Source organism: Rhinolophus sinicus, linkage group LG02 (genome assembly GCF_036562045.2).
Source record: "Rhinolophus sinicus isolate RSC01 linkage group LG02, ASM3656204v1, whole genome shotgun sequence".
Taxonomy (NCBI): domain Eukaryota; kingdom Metazoa; phylum Chordata; class Mammalia; order Chiroptera; family Rhinolophidae; genus Rhinolophus; species Rhinolophus sinicus.
The window spans coordinates 56,493,447-56,506,199 of NC_133752.1; the positions used below are offsets into that span (position 1 = coordinate 56,493,447).

Genomic DNA, 12,753 nt, shown 5'->3' on the forward strand with positions numbered 1-12,753 from the left:
CCTTCTTTCTTTCCTAATTTTCCATGCTTTATCCAGTTGTAATGTTGCACAATGGTTCACTCGCCCACTGTATATGGCTAATTAGTCTATGGCTAATTTCTGTTAGCTGTTAGTGGGAGGGAGACAACAAGAGGTCTGGCAAGTGAAACTGGTTGAGTTAGTTTGGCTCTACTTTTCCCCTTTTCTGTAACCTCTAATTCCTGATCCAAAATAGTGCCTCATCTCCTGCCTGGCTTCTCACCAAGACTGTCTTTGAGGCTAGACATACTCAGGCGGACGTCTGGGTGTGTAACCTATTTCTCAGAGCAGATGTGAAAGGGAGCCCCAAAAAGATGGGGGTGCAACTGCTGCTGTGTACTTACTGTGCACCAGTCTAGCTACTTTATGTAAATTATTTTATATGATTTTAACAGCAACCTTTTGAGGTGGGAAGTATTCTAATTATCTCAGGAGGAAACAGGATTGTCCTAGTTGTAGAAAAATGTCTACATTCTCGCTATTTTAAATGACAGAATAAGAATTCATTTCAGGTTTCCCTGATTCCAAAGTCTGTGCTCTCTGTCCTATGTCAGTTTCATCCCAAGGTCTGGGAGTTATGAGGGGTAAAGAGGTGTGGTATTGCAAGCTCCTTGAATGAACATATTTTGATAATAAAGTCGTGTGTGTGTGTATGTGTGTGTGTGTGTGTTTGTGTGTGTGAATGATCAGGTTCCAGGTTCTTGCTGAGCACTTTGCATATGTTATCTAAACTAATCCCTCCTGCTTCTAGGAAATAGTTACTGTTACTGTTTCTAATTTGCAAAGAAGGGTCTCAGAAAGATTAAGAAGTAGTTTACCTAGGATTGGACACCAGGTAATCTGTTTACACATCCCTTGCTTCTATCCTTCAAGTGATCTTTGTAGGCCTAGCACAAAATAGCTGTTTGTTCACTTACCTTGTTTCCATTTCTCTCCAAAGTATATATTGGGGTGTGTGTATAAACCTTTATGTAGTGCTTATTAAATGTCAGACACTGTTCTAGACCCTTGACATGAATTACTTCATTAATCCTTACAAAAACTCTGTGAAATAGTTATCATTATTATTCCTGTTTTACAGCTGAGGAAAATAAGGTACGGTGTGGGTACCACATTTACTCAGTGTCACAGCTGTCAAGGGGCGGGATTTGCTGCAGAGACCATGCTTCTGTGCTCAGCGGCCTCTTACCATTCATGTTGGTTTCAGAGCTCTCTTTTTAAAACTTCGATCCGGTCATGGCCCTCCCTACTTAAAGATTTGTAGTATCCCCCCATTATTTATGAAACAAATACAAAAATATTTTGCCCAGCTTTCAAGGCTCTTTGTAAGTTGACTCTCTTTTAATATTCTATCTTCGTTTCTCCTTCTTTTGACTAGCCATCCCATCTACTCTAGACTAATTGCCACCCCTAAACTAGCCAATCATAGTCAGCTATTCATGATTTTTTTCACAGACCAGGAGACTCCTCTTTGTCTTTCAGAAATCCAAAGCAATGTCCAGGTGATCTCGAACGGTTCTCTTCCCACAAAGTTTTCTGTTTTCTTTCTCTTCATAGAGTAACTCTCACTGACTCTGCACTTATTTCCACCTACATAATATCATGTCTTTTACTCTGTCTTGCATTGTACTGTGATGTTAGTTCCTTTCCCATTCAGATGAAACCCTGTATCTCTTGATGTCAAGGGCTATGTCTTATTAACATTCCCAGTGCCTAGGATTTAGTACAGATTATTGACATCCATGAACATTACTGAATGAACAACTGTATGAGTAAGTTAATGAAAGTATTGCACCTGTCTTCAGCTTTGAGGGGAAAACACTAAAAGTTCTAAGTGTTATTGAACTAAACTAACTTTCAGAGTAAATAAAAAATTAGTTTTGTAGTGCCTGCATGTTTCAGATAAGAGTGCAGCAATATTTTCTGTTTTTGATAAAACTCGCACATCAGAACAATTCAGTTCAACAAAACATTGATGCATCGGAGTTGTTCCTTAGTGGGAAAAATGAACAAAGTTGGCAATGATGTTAGATGAAGATAGAGAGCATTGTTTTTGAAATTTTTTTGAACATAACTCAAGAAATTGATATTACATTTTGACTCCATGATCTTTTGTTATAATACCTTTTTAGTTGTATGCCTAACTGTGTAGAATTTCTCTTTGGGGGATATTTAAGAGTAGCAGAGGCAAACAGTTTTTTTGCTAATGTTTCTCTGATAATGTCACAGCTCTTACCTCTCTTAGAGCACACCCTGTCTGTTTCTGATTTCTTGCCTTTGCTCTTGCTCTTTGCTCTGTTCAAACGCTCTTCATCTCCTTTCCCATGGCCCCACCTATCGCCTCACACCCGTGTTCTTAGTCACAGAGGTCCAGCTAAACAAACTCCCCAGAAGAAAATTACACAAACACCCATTCTACACAAAATCCCCAGGAAAAAATGAATCTGTTCTGATTCTCTGCTACCACACCTGGTGTTTGTTTACAATTATAACAACATTCGTCATGTTTGCTTACTTCTCTATCTCTCCCAGTAGACTGTAAACTGATTGCAGTATGGGATCCTGGCATTTAGGCCTATGTCATACCACTTTCCCCAAGCCGTTCTGGTCTCCATTCAGCTCCTTCTGCCTGCCAACCTCTTTCCCATGTTAGGGCTTTATATTTTCTGTTTCCTCTGCCTATGTGTTAGACACCTAGGGGAAACCACAGTTTGTTTTCCCTTTAATTCAGAATATAACTGTCTAGTGAGAACCTACATTTCCTAGCTGCCCATTCACCGAAGCATAGCCATATTACAAAGCCGTATGATACCAATAGGATATGAGTGTAAGTGATTATCGCATTTAATCCTCTCCGTAACATATAGAGATCAAGGTGTAGTACAAACTTGTTAGATTATCTCATTTAACCCTCTCAATAACATATAGAGACTGCACTAATATCTGTATTCAGTGTGCACCGAGTCTTGCTTTTGCTTCATAACTGCATTCTCTCTCTCTTTCTAATAGGTACTTATAACATCTCGTTATATTAGAGAGGTTTATAAACACCATTCCTTTAGGGCTAGTACCTTTCTCTTGCAAAGATGTCAGATCAAGGTGTAGTACAAACTTGTTAGAACATCTCCTTCTGCACTGTTCCAAATTCACTAGCTCCAAATGTTATTCTAGCCTCTTGAGGCTGTCTGTATTTTACCATTCTTCATCTGATCTTCATGGATGGAGATTCCTGGCAATGAGGAATCATGTGCTTCTTGTTTTATGCAAATGATTTCCTTCCTTTCCCACAGGATTTCATACATTGTCTTGAAGTTTATCAGTTCATTTTGCTTGAGCACATCTGTGTAGAATTATGTCAAATTATTTGGCTCTTGTGAGCCAAATTATTTCTTTCTCTGTGAACTGAAGCTACTTTATTAGTTCTGTGAAGCAGTTTAATGAGACATGTTTATTGTCACAAGTTGAAATAATGATGATTGAATTTTCCAGCATCTGAGCTTTTTAGAAGAATAAACTTTATTTTATGTAAACTCTGGTTAAGTGGAATGTGAGGGAAAACGCTTGGGGACATTTTTTTTATTACTCAAGATGATTCCTTGTTGCAATTGAGAAATATGGGAAATAACCGAAGTGATTGTTTCAAAGTTGGTTTCTTAAGCAATACTTTGAAATATTTTTCAATTAAATAAATCTTAAGTATCTGCTTTGTGCAAAGCTTAAACTAGTTGCTTCAGGAGCTGAGACCTGCACCTGACATTAAGAATCTAACATGAAAAAAAGGGAACCACCAAGTGCATTCATGACTAACAGGAGAATGAGAGAGGGTCAGAGAGGTGACATGGGGTTTTGAAGAAGGAAGAAATCACATATATATGAGGCAAACAAGAAGAGCACTGTGGAAGCAATGTCAGAGCTTTGAAAACCTGAGTAAACTTTTCTCAAGTACAGATGGATTGAGACTCCTGGTTCCCAATAATGGCAGGCTAGGTTGTTTGGAGTCACACTTCTACAGAAAACAGGTAAAGATTCTAGATAAAATATTTTTTTAAATATTTTTAAAAATTGAAGAGTCAAAAACAAAAAAAACATTAGGTCAAGATTTGAAGAAAATCAAAAGCTCATAAATAAATGTTGCATGAAAGAACCTTTAGTCCCTAAGGAGGTTGGCTAATTCCCCAAAATATAAACTTTAATTTTGATCACCCACATATAATGGTCAGTCTAATAGAAGACTTCCTTCAATAAGTTCATGACTCAGGTGACTACACAGACAGGATAAAGAAGAACCAGGTGTAAACCAGCCCTCAACCATATTTCACACTGAATGGTTAAGTCCAGGTAATGTTAACCCTCAAGTTTTAAGAATCAAGGTCATCCTGGACTGGTAGCAGTTGGACACCAATCAACTCGTAGAAAGGCAATGAGCAGCATACACACACTTACCATCATCAAGTTCAATATGTTTTATTTGCTGCCTGTAAGAATATGACCACATCCATGCAGAAACTGAGAATGTGTAAGGGTGTGTGTGTGTGTGTGTGTGTGTGAGAGAGTGTGAGAGAGAGAGAGAGAGAGAGAGAGAGAGAGAGAGAGAGAGAGAGAGAGAGAGAGAGATACTAGGAGGTCCAACAATTAAGTGTGTGACTTCATCCTAGAAAAAAATGCTACATACCTCATTGCTGAATATCACTATGGTCACCTTTGAAGTACTCCCCTTGGGAACTTATGCACTGATGCCAGTGCCTAGTCCACTCTTTAAAGCAATTTTGGAACTATTTTTCTGGAATTGCCATCATAGCTGTCCTCATATTACCCTTGATGTCCTGAATGTCACCAAAATGTCTTCTTTTCAGTATTTCCTTTATTTTTGGATAAAGAAAGAAGTCATTGGGGGCCAGATCAGGTGCATAGGGAGGGTGTTCCAATGCAGTTATTTGTTTACTGGCTAAAAACTCCCTCACAGACAGTATTATGTGAGCTGGTGCATTGTTGTGATGCAAGAGCCATAAATTGTTGGCAAAATGTTCAGGTCGTTTCCATTTAACTTTTTCATGCAGCCTTTTCAGTACTTCCAAATAGTGAACTTGGTTAAATATCCATTTGGTACAAATTCATAACGAATAATCCCTCTGATATCAAAAAAGTTAGCAACACTGTTTTGACACTTTATTTGGACTGACAAAACTTTTTTGGTCCTGGACAATTGGCTGATTTCCATTGTGCACTTTGATACTCTGTTTCAAGGTCATATTGGTACACCCATGTTTCATCACCAGTGATAACATGGCCCAAAACATCATCTTGCTTCTCCAAAAGGTCTTGGCAAACTTCGACTCTCCTTTTCTTTTGTTCATTGATTAGGTCTTTCGGGACCAGTTTTGCACACACCTTTCTCATGCCAAGCTTTTCAGTTAAGATATTCCCAACTGTTTCTCTATCAATGTGTACTTGGTCTGCTGTGCTTCACACAGTTGATTTTGATGCACAGTTCTATGAATTTTCATCAGTTCTGCTCTTTACTTGCTACCCTGACCTCTCTTCATCAGTGACACTTTCTATTCCCTCAGAAAAACATCTAATCCATTTGTACACTGCTGTTTTCTTCATGGCATTATCCCCATAAACTTGGACCAACATGTCCTTGATTTCACTTCCATTCTTGCCAAGTTTAACAGGAAATTTAATGTTTTTTCATTGCTTTAATTCAACTTCAGACATTCTCGCGACGGCACACAAAACACACAACAACAATAATAAATGCCACTCAGCAAGACACCATCACATGTCAACAGGAACACAGCTGTGAGACACTGATATACCAAGGTTATGAAACCTTACCGAGCTGTTTATACAGTGTTGCTAATGCAAGCACGCACTGGCACATTTGCCAACTTAATTGTCACACGTTGTATGTTGCCTGCCTTGCCCCTTCACTTTTTTTCATACCCTATCATTCATTCAATATTTCTCTGTCCTCCTCCTGTAACCTCCTTAGTGCAAGCCACCACTGCTGTCTCATATGAGCTACTGTAATAGCCACCAAACTTGTTTCTTTGCCATCACCTTAGCCTCCCATCCTCACCACTCTACATTCTAGCTAGGATATTTTGAAATGAAACAGCATTTCACTCTTCTGTTCTGTCCTTCAATGGCTTCATCCACTGTACTAAGAAGAAAATTTTAAATATTTTCTGTGACTTCAAAGTCCATTATTAGAGTAACTGTCTACCTCTTCAGCTTCATTTCTGAGACCCTTCCTCTCATTTATTCCTTATTCTTCCTCCGACTTGCCACTCATACTTTCATTTCAGGATCTTTGCTCTCGCTCATTTATACGCCAGGAATGTTCTTCCACCAGATAGTCACATGGCTCATTCCCTCATATTACTAGGTTTTCTGTCCAAATGACCTCTCCTCAGAAAAGTCTTTCTAAGATATCCTAGCAATTTTCTTGTCCTATCTGATTTTTCTGATATAAATATCAGAATATATCATAGTGTAACCTGATAGTATGTGATATGTTTGTTATTGTCTTGTCTCCCCCACTATGACATAAGCTCCTTGAGGACAGAGCTTTGCCGTATCCTCAGTTTCTAGAAGTGGGCCACGCAAATGGAGGCATGCAACACACACCCGTTCAATTATTAAATTAATGTAAATATGCCAGGCTCTTAGGCTATATGGAGCAGAGTTTTCATGTATTGGTAGGTTTCAAACTGACTTGGTCTAAGACAGTGAAAGATTCTATTTTCTCTCCATTTTCTAGAATCTAGCCTTGGAAACTGGTTAAAGTTAAATAAAAACAGTTCTGTGTTCATTCTACGAAACAAGATTATTAAATCTCTTCATCCCATTGCATCTGTTTATGGGGATAATACAGTACCTACTTCATAAGATTGTTGTAGAGAGTAAATAACTTAATGTATAAAAATGTTTAAGGTGTTTGGCATATATAGTAAGTGCTAAATAAATGTTATCTATTGCCATTAATATTATTGTTGTTACTTTAATTTTAGAGTTTCTGTCTATACTTATTTTAACCAGTAATGGGATATTCTCACTTTCTGTATCTAGCATATGGGAACATTTTTTAAAGGTTACTATAATATTTACTCTATCTGATATAGGTTGTTCTGTCCTCATTTTACACTGAGGTATGGGGCCACAAAAATAACTATGCAAGCTATGATTACGTAAAAGTGATCTTAGTGATTGTGGGGAAAAACAGTTTTTCCATCACCTCTAAAATTTTTGTCAAAATATTAAAATCTCCCTTATTGTCAGTTATAAATATATACAGAAATGAAAAAATAGTGAAACTGAAGCTTATTTAGTACACTGTAATTTCAAACATTATAAACAGTGAGTATGAATGTTTTATTTCTTTGTAAAACAAAAAAAAAAAACTTGTCAAGAGTAGTTTAAACAGTGCTTGTCATCTTCTTCACACTTGATCTTAGCCAAAAGGCCGAGAAGCGATATTGTCATCTTCTTGTATAAAACTTACATGAGATAGAAAAGATTGAGCATCTTTTCTATACCTTGGCTCTTAAATTTCTTTCTAAATTTGGACCTGCATTTACCATCCATTTTATCCTTTGCGCTTTCAATGTCATGAAATAGCTCTGAAGAGACTTCAATGTGAAGTTTTTTGCCTGCATCAATTCCTCTGAGATGCCTCACTCTTTTCATCACCACCATTCTCCTCATCAATGTCCCTAAAGTCACCTTTGCTAAGTTCCTCTGGCTGCATAGTGAGGGTCTCTCCCAAGGCATCAGTGTCAGCATTCCCACGGTCAGCTATTTCTCCTATAACTCCATTTATGTTTGATTTGAATTTCACATCCAGATTTATCATTTTTCATTTATTTGCTGCAGTTTCATCTTTGTTGGCCAATTCCCTCTTTTGAGGATGTTGAGAAATAGGCATTTTCATAGTCTAGTAGAGGGAGTTTAAACTAATGCAAATTCTTGGGAATGTTTTGGCACTGTTTATCAAAATGTAAAATGCATGTACCCTTTGACTCAGAAATTCCTATTCTATGACAGATAGAAAGACATAATTGCATAACATGTGCACAAAAACTGAATACATAAATATTCACCTGAATATTTCCAGAATCCTGGAAACACCTAAATATCTATCAGACTGGACTGGTAAACTAACAATCATACATACCCTCAATAAAATATTCTGCCCCCACTCCCCATCCTGAGAGAGTAAGAAAAGAAAGAAGGAGAGAGAGAGAGAGAGAGAGAGAGAGAGAGAGAGAGAGAGAGAGAGAGAGAGAAAGGTAGGTGTACTGAAATGAAGCAATGCTCTTATTTCTAGGAATATATTGAATTATTGGTAAATAATCATGACTCTTAGAGGATGTAAACTAGACAACCTAGGATTTGAGGTGGGAAGAAATTTTACTTTTCCTCTTTTGTTGGAAAAAAAAAATCAACTACGTAACCCCTTACACAATTTGAATTTTTATCATGTACATATTTTCCTTCAATAAATATAACACATGTACTTATTTGTTGATGTAAGTTTTAGCCCATGGGTAAGAAATAGTAAATTGAATAAAATTGTGGGACAGTAGGGGTGTGGATATGTTTTTTGAGCAGATGGCCCTAGGAATTTTGTAATTTGAATGACTTCAAGAGACCTGGGTCACAGCTGGGTATATCCAATGTGTTTTAAGGCAAATTTTACGAATAATGGATAATTTTCATAAAGGATCCAATTAATGGTCGTTCTTAATTATTGCCCTGCCTTATAGTTGAGGGATCTCATCTTACTCGGTGAGATTTGCATTTTAGAATACTCATTTTGCAGTGACTAAGACTGATTGGAATAGGGACACACTAGAGCTGTGGAGACTAGTTAGGAGGCCATTTCAGGGATATGGGTGAAAGTTTGACAAGGCCAGAACTAAGACTGTAGCAGAGGGAAAAGAGAGGAGGGAGGATTAAATAAAGGTTGCAAAAGGCTAGAAATGGCAGGACCTGAGCACGACTGGATGGAGGACAGAGGAAGAGAGTCAGGCAGTCTATGATGACCCCTAAGTCTCTGGCTTAGGCAGCTGGATGAATTGTCATGTAATAAAATAGAAAAACAAGGGATTTGGGGTCAGATAATATATGTACCTCCTTCTCCTTGAGTTCCCTGGTCCATGGGTTGGGCATAATCATGGATAAACTTGTGTGTGTTTCAGGGTAGGGGATGGTGGTGAGAGGTGGGGAAACATTTTTTTTTTTTCCAGCAGTGACAGTTATTGAGTCTCTGGGGAAGAGAAAAATCCCCATGTGAATGGTGAGTTCTGGAAGGAGATTTAACTAAATTAAAATAACATAATTTTGTTGGTGCCAAGAAGAAAATGCAGAGACAGGCATTGATCCAGACAAAGATTATCACACTTTATGCTCAGTGAAGGGAGGCTAGTATACCTGGCAAGGAGTAGCAGTCAGATGTCTTAGATGACCGGATGAATTACTGCGTCATGGGGAAGAAATGCACCTCACCCAGAAATACACAGAGGGTCTCTTTCTGGAGGATTTCTGTCTCAGCATCCCACAGTCAGGGCGTGACAAGGGTGGAGCTGGCTGAAGCGGAAATAATGAAGGTAATTGGAGATAAAAATCAGGAATCCTGGAGTCCTGCCTGGGCTCTGCCACTAGCTGGTTTTATAATCCTTGGCAAGTCATTTAAATTTGTGTTGACTTAAAAGTTTCCTCTGTGAAAAAGGTAAAATGTGAAGCAATTGTAATTTGACAACTTATATAGAGAAGTAGCAAATACCCCAGACTTTAGCGGTATGGGAAAGCCTCCTAAGGGAGGTGATATATAAACCCAAATTATTCTTCAATTCCTTTTCTAAAAAATTCTTATTGGGGTGACAATGATTAGTAAAGTTACATAAATTTCAGGTATACAATTCTGTAATACATCATCTATATCTCACATTGTGTGTTCACCACCACCATATATTTGAGATCCTAGTTCCTCTAAATGTTAGGTCAGGTAAAGCAGAGGGAGGCAGGGCAAGGGGAACCGAACCAAGTAGAGAAAACAGTATGAATAAAAGCTTTAAGCCAAGAAATGGAATAGTACTTTCAGAAAGATGATAAGTAATTTGATATGACTTCCAGAGCATAAGAAGGGAAGGGATTCCCTTCTTCAGTTCTTTCACTTGCCCTCTAAAGTAGATCCTACTGTCGACAAAGAAAACACTGAAATTTAGAAATAGTTACTTGCCTGAAATCATGTAACTTCTGAATGGCAGAGCTAGTAAGGTCTGTCTGTTCCAAATCCTGTTTTAACTATTAATTTTACCACTTCCCCACATTAACACATTAAGATGGGTGGGAGGGGGCAGCAGTAATGAAAGCATCCTTTTCTCAATGTATCCAGCAGGTTACATTTTGAAAATCTCTTTGAAAACTCTAAAGAAAAAAAAAAAATCACAGACAAAAACTGTGAAATGTGTGAGTCATTAGCTACATAGTGTTTGAACCACAAACACAGGGAAGCGAAACGTTTCTAGTGATATCAGTCAAATAAATCAATGAATTACTAACCCTGGCTTCCTCTTAATAGTTCACAACAGTCTTTAGAAACTGTCTCACCTTTAGGCACAATTAACACAAACCAAATTTGATGGTCTCCGTCATTCATTACAAATGTGCATAAGAATTACAGCAATTTGATATTCTTCTACAACTAATTCATCCAAAGCAATTCTATTGTAGAAAAAAAAGCATGCATTTCCAGAGACCTGCCACACGTTTGACTTGCTCCTTTTGGAGCACTTGACACATGGTAGGTCCGTATTCATTGTAAGGTCTTTTCTTTTTATTTTGGGACTTGCAGGTTCACTACAATGTAGTTGGGTGTGAATTTTATTTTTCTATCCTGCTGAGAATCTATTGGTTTTCCTGAACATGGGGGTTTCATCTCAGTCATGATCCTTTTAAATATTACTGCTCACCCATTCTCCCTCCCCTCACTGTCTGCAACTCCTTTCAGAGATAAGTTGGATATTCTCATGCTGTTTTTGAAGTCTCTAACCTTTTTTTGTATCTTCGTATTTTTTATCTCTCTACTGCATCCTAGATGCATTTAAAATAATTGTCTCTCTAGCTGAATCTAATTTACTGTTTAAGCTATCCAATGAGATTTTACTTTATATAATTATATTTTTTATTTCTAAAAGTTTCCTTTTTAAAAAATTTGTTTTTTCCCTATTATATGTTTGTCCCCCCCACCCCAATCTTCTTGGTTTTCTGGTATTTAATTCTTTTCTTATGATTCAATTCCTTCTTTGAGGTCAAAGGATCTGAAGCATATTTATAACAGTCGCCTTTATTGATTTTAACACTTTCAATTTAGAGATGCTGTATATTGTGGGTCTTGACTTCTGTTTAGGATGGCTGGTTCCTCCAGAGTTATATAAATTTGGACTATAGACTCATCTTCAACATGGCTTTATCTTTGAGACTCTTGTGAGATCCATGCTGAAGGTATATCTTGCTAGGGCAGTTTTATTTTCATTTCTACCCGACATTGACCTGAGGCCCCGTCTATGTATGCTCTCAGACCATACAGGTGTTATAATGGAATCCCAAACCTGCCTGAGGGCAAGCTCTTGGTAGAAACTTTTCAGGGACAATTTTTTCCCCCCAATCATTGTTCATGTTAAGGCAGACACGCTTCCTTATCACAAACCTGTGTTTTTCAGTATCTGTATTTCTACTGAAGGCTCTAATTTTATACAAGGATCTTTGTTACAACTCTATATCTTACCAAGATTCACAGTCATGTCATCTGTCCTAATGTGAGCTTAAAACGCCAACATCTAGTTTACTGATAGAATTACCTTGAATCCTCACTCTGCACAACATACGTTATTTACCTATGAGATTTCCTCTTCTATTTTCTGCTTCTAATTTTGAGGGGTCTGGGGGAAGATGCTGAGGATTTTTCCTACTTTCTAGAGCACTATTCTATTCATTTGAAAATATTTATTTCACATCTTATCTAGTATTTCTAGGTGATTTGTAATATAAGGGCTTTTAGGTTATTTGTCCAAAAAATTTTTCTTTTAATAAATAACCCTACTGGAACCAGAAGTTCCATACTCACTTATCCTTAGTTTTGAGAAGAGTGCTCTTGGACTTGTAGAGTCCCCCTGAGTTGTCTGCCAGCTTCGTGGGGAATGACCTGCCTCCCCCTGGGTTCTCCTGGTGGCTGTGTCTCTGTTCACAGGGGGCCAGACCAGTAAGTGGGCGCGTGACTCACACTGTGCCAACTAGATCCTTTTATTTTGAAATTTAGAATTTTGTATTTTAAAATACTCTGAGTCTTCTACTTACGGTCCTGAGATAGTTCTTTTATTGAGCTCAGTCTTAGGGCTAATTGTTAGTGTACAGCTTAATAATGTAATATTTTTGTCATGATCCACAGCAGTGAAACTTGCTACCTGCTTCAGGCAAGTTTAGAGGCTTGGTCCATATGATTGTGGATAAGAGAAAGTGAATAGGAACCATAAAACTGGCTTTATTAAGCACTGATCAGTAAGTGATTTTTCTAATTTTAATAACAATGACAACACCTTTTGATTTTAATGTTAACTTTCAAAGCAACTTCAATTTTATTAAACCTTCTTAACAATCCTGTGTAAGGTGGAGGTACTTTGTTTTGCCTTGTTTTGCCATATTTTCACATTTACAACTGAGTATAGAAAA

At 37.6% G+C, this 12,753-nt stretch overlaps 1 long non-coding RNA gene and 1 pseudogene across 10 annotated transcripts in view; one reads left to right on the plus strand and one right to left on the minus strand.

The window, feature by feature from the left end:
* Positions 1 to 12,753, plus strand: part of LOC109440609 (uncharacterized) — a 58,854-nt gene that overhangs the window by 29,845 nt on the left and 16,256 nt on the right. Inside the window, exon 1 of one of the 10 annotated variants that reach the window (XR_012493695.1) lies at positions 12,463 to 12,582. The exons of the other annotated variants lie outside the window; for them this stretch is intronic. This is a non-coding gene — a long non-coding RNA (uncharacterized LOC109440609). Of the gene's footprint in view, positions 1 to 12,462; positions 12,583 to 12,753 lie in introns of those variants that run through there. 10 annotated transcript variants of the gene reach the window in all.
* Positions 7,358 to 7,498, minus strand: LOC141570319 (U2 spliceosomal RNA; annotated as a pseudogene).